Below are 10,058 nucleotides of genomic sequence, written 5' to 3' on the forward strand. Positions count from 1 at the left end.
TTTTTAAGCTTTTGGGTGTGTAGATTAGGGTGCTTAGATTTTTCACTACAAGAAAACAACATTTTAGCGACTGTATTTTGTGACTACCTTAACAGTCGCAAACTGTCCCGACAATTAGCGACTAATTTGTAACTATTTTATGACCAAAAACAAATAGTCGTAAACTAGTCGCTAATTTGCGACAAATACAGACAATCGCAATATAGTCGCAGATTAACGATTATATTGCGACTAACTTGTAGTCGCAAAATTGTAGTCGTAAAAAAATCTGAAATTTGCAACTACTTCGCGATTATTGCAAGGGAATCACAAAAATTAAAACACGTGTATTATATTTTGTGGTTGGTTGTATTTATTTTTTGCGACTAACAGTTAGATGTCGCAAATTAGTCGCATTGTTAATTGTTAATGTTCTTTCATCAAAAAGTTATTAAAATTATGAATCCTTTATTTTATATTATAATTAACTAATTACATGTACATGTGTAAATATGTATACTTCTGATTTTATAATACTCTAATTAATGTAATTTTTATATCTTTATAATATAATTAGCATGCATGTTTGTATCAAAAAATAAGATGTCATAAGTTTTGCATTTTTTATTATTGCAGAGTATATAGTTATACATAAATTTCATTATGTCCAATGCATGAATTATTATAACAGTTTAGTGGTTACGATTCTTGTTTCCTATTTGCGATTTCTTTTTGCAACTAATTTGCTACGGTTTCAAATTTTATGAAATTTTTATGAAATATCAAGCGGCAAGAGATCCCTCCATTTTTTCATTTGCGACCATATTTGCGACTCTTGTACGACCACGACCTTTTTATTATACCTAAACCCCTTTCTTTCCCACTTTCGATTCCTCTTTCTAGTTTTTTGTCCCTTAGACGTTTGTTTCCTCTCTATTTAGCTGAAATCATAATCTCTCTCAAATCCTCTAAAATTACTCGATTCTAAACCCAATATCTCTCAAATCGATCATCTTCCTTCCTTCTCCTCTAAATTCTCTTTCCAATTCCTCCACTTTCACATCTGTTTTGCTGAGAATGCTTCCCAAATCGATTGAAACCCTAAATTTCTGTTCTAAGCTCTTTTTCGATCTAATCCCAAATTCAAAACCCTAATCTCTGTGAGAAACACTAATCTCTGTGAGAAACACTAATCTCTGAGGGCTGGCCGTGTAAGGAAGAAAGGAGGAGGAGGTGCGTCCGTCGCAACGAAGAGGACATGCGGCGGTTCTCCTTCCGTCATCAGAACTCCATCGCCTCTACAACGTGGTATGAATCTCAGAATTCTTAATGCTGTTTTGCTGGGTGTTTAGGCGTTTTAGAGAAGAATTGGTTTATCTTTGCTTAGTTTACCTTGTCTTAGTAGCTATTCTCTCGACCGAGATCGAGGAAGTGTCGTAACGCCAAGTGCAAAGGGTTGAAGAAGGCTATGGAGTTTGATTTTCAGCTGCAGACGGAGGAATCCAATCGGGATCAGCTAAGGAGATTGATTGGTTACTTTGGAAAGGAGGCAGCAAGAACAATCCTGGTTACGAGTGTTTGAGAGCTGAGCTGAGGAGGATGGCTCCACCTAATGGTCGAGCTGTGTTGGGGGGAGAAGCCGGCGTCATAAAAAGTAAGTCAGAATTCTCATCTTCATTTTGAATTTGGACTTTAGGCTTTTCTGAGCTCAAAGTGATGTAGTATGTCTGTTCTTGCATTGCTTGTGAAGCTTGGCTACATTGATTAGCTGGAACTTGGTTAGTAGGGGAATTGTAGGTGTATAAAAAATCCAATTAATCGTGTTACTAGTTGAACATTTCTGTTTATGTAATCCTCATTGGCTGTGGATTTTAGTCAAATCTATATCACCATACCGTTTTAATGGTTGCAAGAGTTAACGCACATGCAGCCATGACCATGGAACATGTGCATCACATTATCATATACCAGTTGTTTCTCTTTCTTTGTTATGATTTATGCTTCTAACTGCTTGCTTGCTTTGTTTCTGTGTTTGTAGTTCTTGGCCCTCACGTGCACTTATCAGGGTTGAAGTTTTATCAACAAATCCAACAAGAAATTGTAAGTTTATCTGTTTATGTTAGTATTCAATCAGTAAACCTTTAAGTCTTGGGAAGAAGAATTTTAACTCTTTCATTGACTTTTTTTGTTATCATTTAAGGAAGAAGAATGTGGTCTTGGTGAAGTTTTATGTCTCTCAAACCATAGGTCTCTCATCTCTTTTAGCCTCATTTTGAACTTATCTCCAATGGTTGTATATGGTAACCATTGAAGTTTCTTAGTTTTGTGAACAATGTATTACCTTTGTAAATTATTTGTTTCATATGCTTTTAAAATTCGTAATGAATGTATTTACAATTTAGTTCAATTATTAACAATTGAATTCAAATTACCAAATTAGCATTATCAATAGCAATACAAAATTCTAATTCTATTGATAATAATAGTCGCAATGCAATCGTCATTTAGTCGTCAATCGTAAGGAAGTCACAAAACAGTCGCTATTGGTTCAGTCGTTAATCAGTCGTAAATATAAGATTAGCGACTGATTTGCGACTGTTTTTGATGTCGCTAAAACGTTGTTTTCTTGTAGTGTTTGATCCTTGATGATTAGGGTTTAGATTCTTCTTTCCTTTCTCTATTAGTTGCTCCTAATGCCAGATTTCTTTGAGAAAGTGAAATCTGGGTTCATAGGCATTTCATGCACAAAAAGTGTTTGATACAATGCTTGAGTGAACTAAATGAGAATTTAATATATTTTTCACATGAAATGCTTGTTGAATCATTAAATGGTAGTTATAACTTGTTAGTAATGCTTGTTGATTTGTCTTTTTACTAATGAAAATTAGATCTTGATTAGCTAATTAACCTGGCAATTATCATCATGAGAATGAGTTAATTGAAATTAGAGAGTTCTTAGCCAAAGGAAATGTCTTCTTGATTTCTGTAACATCTTGGATCAACATTGAATGCACCATAATCCCTGATCACACCTAGAGGCTTATTTTTTCATCTTTTGAGTCATCTTGTTAAGTTGCTAGTTTGCTTTTGTTTAATCACTTCACTTGTTTAGTTGGATCTTTGATCTTTAGTTTAATTATAATCTTTTTTTTGTTGGCTTAGATTTAGGCTAGTTTCATATATCTCTAGTGTCTGAATCATCTCACTTGGATTGATACCTCAGTAGTGCAATGACAACTTGGATCAACATTGAATGCACCCCAATCCATATGATCACACCTAGATACTTATCTTTTCATCTATTTGAGTCATCTTGTTAAGTTGCTAGTTTGCTTTTGTTTAATCACTTCATTGTTTAGTTTGATCTTTAATCTTTAGTTTAATCATAATCTTTTTTTTGTTGGCTTGGATTAGGCTAGTTTCATATATCTCTAGTGTCTGAATCATCTTATTTGGATTGATACCTTAGTCTTGCAATGACATGAGCATGTTTAAGGAATTGGTTTAAAGGCTAAAAATCCTAACATCAATTTGGTGTTGTTGCCATTTGGGATCTGTTTCAGCATTAGAATTTAGATCTTTTTGAGATTAAGCATTCTTTTCTTTTTGTTTACTAACCTCTCTTGGAGTTGGGTGTTGTTTCTTGCAGTGTATGAACACAAGAAGTTATGCCATGGCTAATCCAAAGGAGTACTTCAAGGACAAAGGTCCAAATGGTCTAGAAAAGGTTATGAGCAAGTTCTCAATCTTAAGCTCAAAGACAATCCAGGAGTTCCAAAACTCCTCCTCTCCAAGCCTAAAATGATTAGCATGTCAAATTTAGTGACTCATTTGATTCTCTCCTTTTTTATAATTATTATGATTTTTTTAAATGTGTGCTAAATGTGTTCAGGTATCTAAGTGATATAGATGTTGGTCTGAGGGAAATGGAGTCAAGAAGAGTTGGTCTGAGGGAAATGGAGTCAAGAAGAGTTGGAATAAGCTGAGGCCATAGCATTCATATCGGTCAGAGTTAAGCCGATATATAGGCCGGTGTAGAGGGGTTAAAATTTCAACCTCTACACCGCCTAAAACATGACCGGTGTGGGCATTCAATTTGGCCAAGTCCCTCTAACAAGAAGCCATATCGAGGAGGAAGTGACCGGTGCCATAGACTGGTGTGGAGAGGTCCAAAGTTGCAAAGATATTGCGACCAACATATCAGATGAAAGTTGTCTGATATGAATGTGGCATAACTCCTTTACCAGTGGTTCATAGGGTGGCTCAGTCATAGTCAAGGCTCCAACTGCATCCAGCTGTTCCACACCACCCAAAAGGAGCCTTATCTTCACCAATATGGGTTATCTCTTTACACATTTCTCCTCCTTTTTGCAAAGAAATCGATTTTCTCTTTGGTATAACTTGCTTACACTAGCATAGAAACCTATTTTCTTTCTCTTTTCTGAGTCTAAATAGTTTCTTGCATCATCTTGTTCAATCCCAAGGTAACGTTTTGAAAATCTTGCATATCATCTTCTAAGAAAATTATCGATGTGTTTTTGAAATATTTTTGAAGAAATTTTCTTGAAATTGTTGATGCATTGCTTAAACTGATATAGATCCTTGGGATTTAGGATGGAATCAGTTAAGAAAGAACTCATTTGTGCTTATTTGATTCTTGGATTTGGATTCTCACTCTTTGGATTTATTGTTCTTGAGTTGAATTTCTGATTTTTAAGAAATCTTTGTTGAGTTAAAAACTCTTGGTTGAATTTATAACTTCATGAATTGTTCTTACTTAATCATGACTATTAATTCCACTCTTGAATTCATTACAAGCAAAAATTTTCTTTAAAAACCATAGAGATATTATCTTTTCTTGGAAACTCATTCCTTTGTTTGAGATTTTGTTGGTATATGCACAATGGCAAGAAGAAAAGGACATTTGACACTACCAACACTGCCAAGAAAAGATAAAGAGAAGATTGTGGGTTCTAGTTCATATGGCAAAGAGAAGATGATCGGTTCTGGTTATAAAGAGTTAGGAGAGATGCCATGAGATCTCCATCAAATCAGTCCAGCAACCCTTCTTACTCAATGTGGTCATGTCCATCACTTAGTTACAGAGGTAACACTCCAAACTTTGTAAATAAGCATTTAGTTTTCTTTCTCTGTATGCATTTTTATCTCTTTCTCATTCTTTTATCACACAAGGGACTATGTGGTCTAAGTGTGGAGGAGAGTGTATGGTCACCCCAGGGCCAGTCCAAAGTCATTTGACGCCTAAAATGACCGTAAACATGATGCCCTTAATCAAAAAAATTCTTTTTTTGCCTAAAATTAATTTTTTAAGCTTGAGATCGACTTTTTAAAGACCAGAATCGATTATTATAAGCCCAAGATTGATTTGTTTTTAAAAATATTAATTTATAATAAAAGGATAATAACTCTTATTTATAGTGCAACTTTTCTTTCCCATTTTTTTTGTAGTTGGGCGATGTGGGACAAGTGTGTTTACACACTTACAAAAAAAAAAATTGGGCTTTTTTGGCTGTCCCAAAAATTAATGTTTACACACTTACTTCACGGGGTTTACCTCTGGACCGGCCCTGGGTCACCCAATCATGTTTGTTTTATCTTATTTTCAATTTTTATCATCTTGAGTCTCATACATTTCATGCATTCACTTAAGGCATAAAAAACACACAAAAAATCAAAAATTTTGAATTTGTTTTTTAAAAATGATTCGTATAGTTGCATAACATGTTTAGATCAAGTCTTAGGTTTCATATAGTTTGCATAACATTTTGCATTGGGTGTAATGATGAACTTTTCCATGTTTAAGCATCACTTTAAGAGTTTGATCAATGCCCAAGTTGTTAGTTGTTAGTTGTTTAATCCATGTAAGCAAGTATGAAATCAAGGGTGACACCTGCTAGCTAAGATCTTGTGTTTCATTGTTCTTGTGTTAGATAAATCAACCCTGCTCAGATCTTGTGTCAACTTCAAGTAATTAAAGCAATCAACTGATCCAAAGAAAAAATAACTAACAATATATTTAATACCATAGAGAGTGAAAACATTTTGGGCATCTATTGTGCAATTGGTAAATATTTTTTTTGATCCTTATAACTATTATGAAGAAAATATAAAATTATTTTAATGGCAATTACATTCCAAAAAAAAACTTCATTTGATTCATGTTGTTTCAAGGATCACTATAACTATTAGTAGTGTGTTTCTTAAACAAGGAAGATACATGAACAAGATTAACCTAGATTAATTTTTTTTAAAAAGATTTCATCTAAAAAATTCAATTAATGAAAGTCTGATTAACAAAAAAAACACGAACTACTCTCTTTGTAGAGGTGATAGCAAAGAAGAATTTTATTGGAAGGAAATAGAAGAATGGATTGGTTATGGTATCTATTATCGGTAATACTGGGAAGATTGATATGGATTTCTCAATTGATTCGGTGGGTAGATCTTAGAAGTGTAATAGCGATGGGTTGGCATATCAGAGTTACTCTTTTGAGATCTCGTCTGATATTAATCGAGAGAAAGGTGAGTCATGGAATCTGTATTTCCTTTACGGTAGTTATGTGGATCCGCTGTGATATGATGGATTCGAAGAGAACTAAGAAAAGTAACGATCTGCAATTCAATGGATACAGTCTGGGTGTCGGGTTTGGATGTGGACAAACAATGAGGGAGGATTCAAATCGGATCTCCACAGATTCTCAATCAAATACGATGATGGGAAGGAATTCACTTGCGGGAAATGGAAAAACAAGATTTGAACCCATGGGGATTGATACAAGAAAAGTCGTGCAAAGATTAGTTTTCCCAAAAATGATAGCGGTGTATCTAAATGGTGAACCACGTTTTCAAAAAAGCGATCCTCCCAGTATCAGAAAATTAATTGAGATGAAAGGCTATATAAAGAGGCAAAGAGAAGAAAGTCTTCTTCATCCAACACAACATCATAAACTTTCTCTCATACTATCTCTCTTTCTCGAGATCTATCTACTGTATCAAAGAATATCTCAGAGCAATTTGGTGAAGCACATCACGGCAGGAAAGAAGGTTGAGGTCTCTTTAAAGAGAATGAAAATTACGGTTCCTCACTTTGACAATTCGGAGCTCATAGAAGGATATGCCATGACCTTGATTGGTAGGTGCATGAACCCACCAATGCAAGATATGAAGATGCTTTTGTATATGTTGCCACGGATTTTGAAGGTAGAGGATAAGGTAGCTGGTATGGATTTGGGACGTGGAAGATTTCAATTTGATTTTGAAAGTGAGGAAGACATCAAGGAAGTCATGAAGATGGAGTCCTTCCACTTCGACTACTGGATGCTCTCGATTGTATGCTGGTCACCAATTGTCGATCCTTCGTATCCTTGGGCGATCATATTTTGGGTAAGAGTCATAAGTGTACCACTTCATTTCTGGACGTCAAGGAAGTGAATTTGGACGAAGGCAAAGTACAAATCATGATTAACGGTTTGCAGCCTTTATGCTTCGAAACAGTGGTCGAGTTCCATGGCGTAGAAGAAACTACGATCTTCCTGAGGTATGAAAAACTCTTTGGGTATTGTAGAATCTGCTACAGCCTCTGTCATGATCAGAAGATCTGTCCCAACAGAGCAGAGTCTATGGAACGACAGGTGCAAGAGGATCACCACGATAAGTCCAAACACAACTCAGGTGCTGTTACGTACAAAACTGCGGTTACTTACGGTCCAAACGGGGTTCACGGAAGCACTGGAAAGCATGAAATAGGAAAGAACGTGAACTCCAGTCACTCTCATGGCGGACGAAACAGAGGTAAAGGGAAGCTTTTTATCAAAGAGAGGAGGTGAAACAATCACATATAGGAGAGAGTTACCGATACCACAAAGGAAGAACAGATCGTCGATATGGTGAAGGTTCATCAAGAGGTGGTAGACCAACAAGCTCTGTTCCTCCAAAGGATCTGCAATATCGAGTGACAACAGCTACGACAGGTGTAACTAATGTTAGAATTTGAGAAACAGAGAATGAGATTGCAGAAGAGAGAGAGAAGGGAAAAGAAACTTGTATCCATATATTCTATTACAAGGTTACATCTATGTCTATATATAGATAGACAATGAGAATTCAAAAATAGAAAGTGACATTTCTATGTCAGTCCCGAGACAATATGGGCACTGACATAGATCATTAAATGTTGAGAGTGACATGACCTTATCTTTGAACAACGCTAAGGTCACATGTCATTATATTGACCACACGGTCTTATACGTCAGGCTCTAACGGCTCTTTCACTATCTCTTTTGTCTTCTCATGTCTCCTTCTTAGACATAAACATATCCTTCTACATCGGGTTGGGCTGAATGGCATCCCGACCTCGTTCATTATTCACTTCGGTCTTGCTACCGTGCTCATTGATTTTACCTCGGCTCCATTGACGATCTGGTTACCTCGGCCAGTTTATTATGTACATAGACGTATGCTCACCTCGGTGCTGATACTGAGATCGCACCTAGATTCACACAGTCTACATCTTTATTGGTCATCTCAATACTCCCCCTCAAGCTAAGCCATATAGAATATAGGCTAAGCTTGGAGACCCATAAGTCATTACCTCGTTAAAACCTTGACATAGAAAAACCTCATGGGATAAAAACTATGCCGAGGAAAAAGAGTATAACACTTATAGGTCGGAGGAGAGTGAGATTAAGCTTGAGTGATGTCAACAAGTCCCAACTTGCTGTATATATGATCACAGACTTTGAGACTTGCTGCTTTGGTGAAGATGTCAGCCAGCTGATCTTCACTTCTTGTGAAACAGGGGAGTATAGTTCCTTCTTCAATCTTTTGCCGGACCTTGTGGCAATCTATCTCAATGTGTTTGGTCCTCTCATGAAACACTGAGTTGTTTGCAATGTGAATGGCCGCCTGGTTGTCACAGTGAAAAGTCATTGGTCCCGGAGTTTCGATGTTGAGGTCTCTGAGTAAGGCTTTGAGCCAAGTGAGCTCGTTGGCCAGCTTCTTCATAGCTCGGTATTCTGATTCCGCGCTGGAGTCAGAGACCACCTTTTGTTTCTTTGTTTTCCAAGTTACCAGATTCCCTCCAACAAACGTGCAGTACCCCGTTGTAGACCTTCTGTCGTTCCGATCTCCAGCCCAATCAGCATCACAATACCCAACAATCTCGGTATTTTCATTCTTTCCCATCCATATGCCTTGACCCGATGAGCCTTTTAGGTATCTAAGAATTCTTTCCACCATGCTCCAATGATAAACCGTCGGTTTTTGCATGTGTTGACTCACCTGATTCACAGCAAAACATAAGTCAGGTCTAGTGAGGGTTAAGTAAATCAGCTTACCCACAATTTTCCGGTATAGATAGATATCTTCAAACGGCTCCTCTGATTTCTCCCCCTTTCGAACGACCTTGTAACCATCCTCAAGAGGGTCTTGGCCGGACTCGCGTCCACGAAACCTGTATCACGTAAGAGATCGAGAATGTACTTCCGTTGGGATAGGAAGAGACCATCTTGAAGTCGGCAGATCTCTATCCCTAGAAAATATTTAAGTTCTCCAAGATCTTTAATGTCAAAGACAGACTTAAGAAATTGTTTAGTCGATTTAATACATGTTGTGTCATTGCCAGAGATGATGATATCATCCACATAGACAAGTACAACAACTATACCGTGAGGGCCTTGAAGAGTGAACAAGGTATGATCGGATTCGGATTTTCGAAAGCCGTGATCTCGAAGAGTCAGGCTCAATTTGTGATACCAGGCCCGAGGTGATTGCTTGAGACCATAGATAGCCTTTCTGAGTCTCAAGACTTTGCCAGGAGCAATGGATTCTGCCAGCCCAGGTGGGGGCTCCATATAAACCTCTTCGTCGAGCTCCCCCTGAAGAAACGCGTTCTTCACGTCCATCTGCCACAACTCCCAAGATAAGTTAGTAGCCAAGGAAAGGACAACCCTGACTGTCTTCATATTGGCAACCAGAGCAAAGGTGTCAGTATAGTCCGCTCCATAAGTCTGAGTGAATCCACGAGCGACCAGGCGAGCTTTGTGCCTTTCTATTTCTCC

The 10,058-nt window shown here is 37.2% G+C and overlaps 1 long non-coding RNA gene across 2 annotated transcripts; it reads left to right on the forward strand.

Annotated features, from left to right (window-relative positions):
* The first annotated feature begins 877 nt into the window (after window positions 1–877).
* On the forward strand, window positions 878–6,232 carry LOC112087623. 2 transcript variants are annotated; one of them, XR_002900167.1, is made up of 6 exons: window positions 878–1,287; window positions 1,382–1,633; window positions 2,018–2,079; window positions 3,629–3,706; window positions 3,872–5,086; window positions 5,931–6,232. It is a non-coding gene; the product is annotated as an uncharacterized LOC112087623 (long non-coding RNA). The 2 variants fall into 2 exon arrangements; XR_002900168.1 differs by lacking the exon at window positions 5,931–6,232 and adding an exon at window positions 5,173–5,397.
* Window positions 6,233–10,058: the final 3,826 nt, after the last annotated feature.

This window comes from Eutrema salsugineum, unplaced genomic scaffold (genome assembly GCF_000478725.1).
Source record: "Eutrema salsugineum unplaced genomic scaffold, Eutsalg1_0 scaffold_17, whole genome shotgun sequence".
In the NCBI taxonomy this organism is placed as follows: domain Eukaryota; kingdom Viridiplantae; phylum Streptophyta; class Magnoliopsida; order Brassicales; family Brassicaceae; genus Eutrema; species Eutrema salsugineum.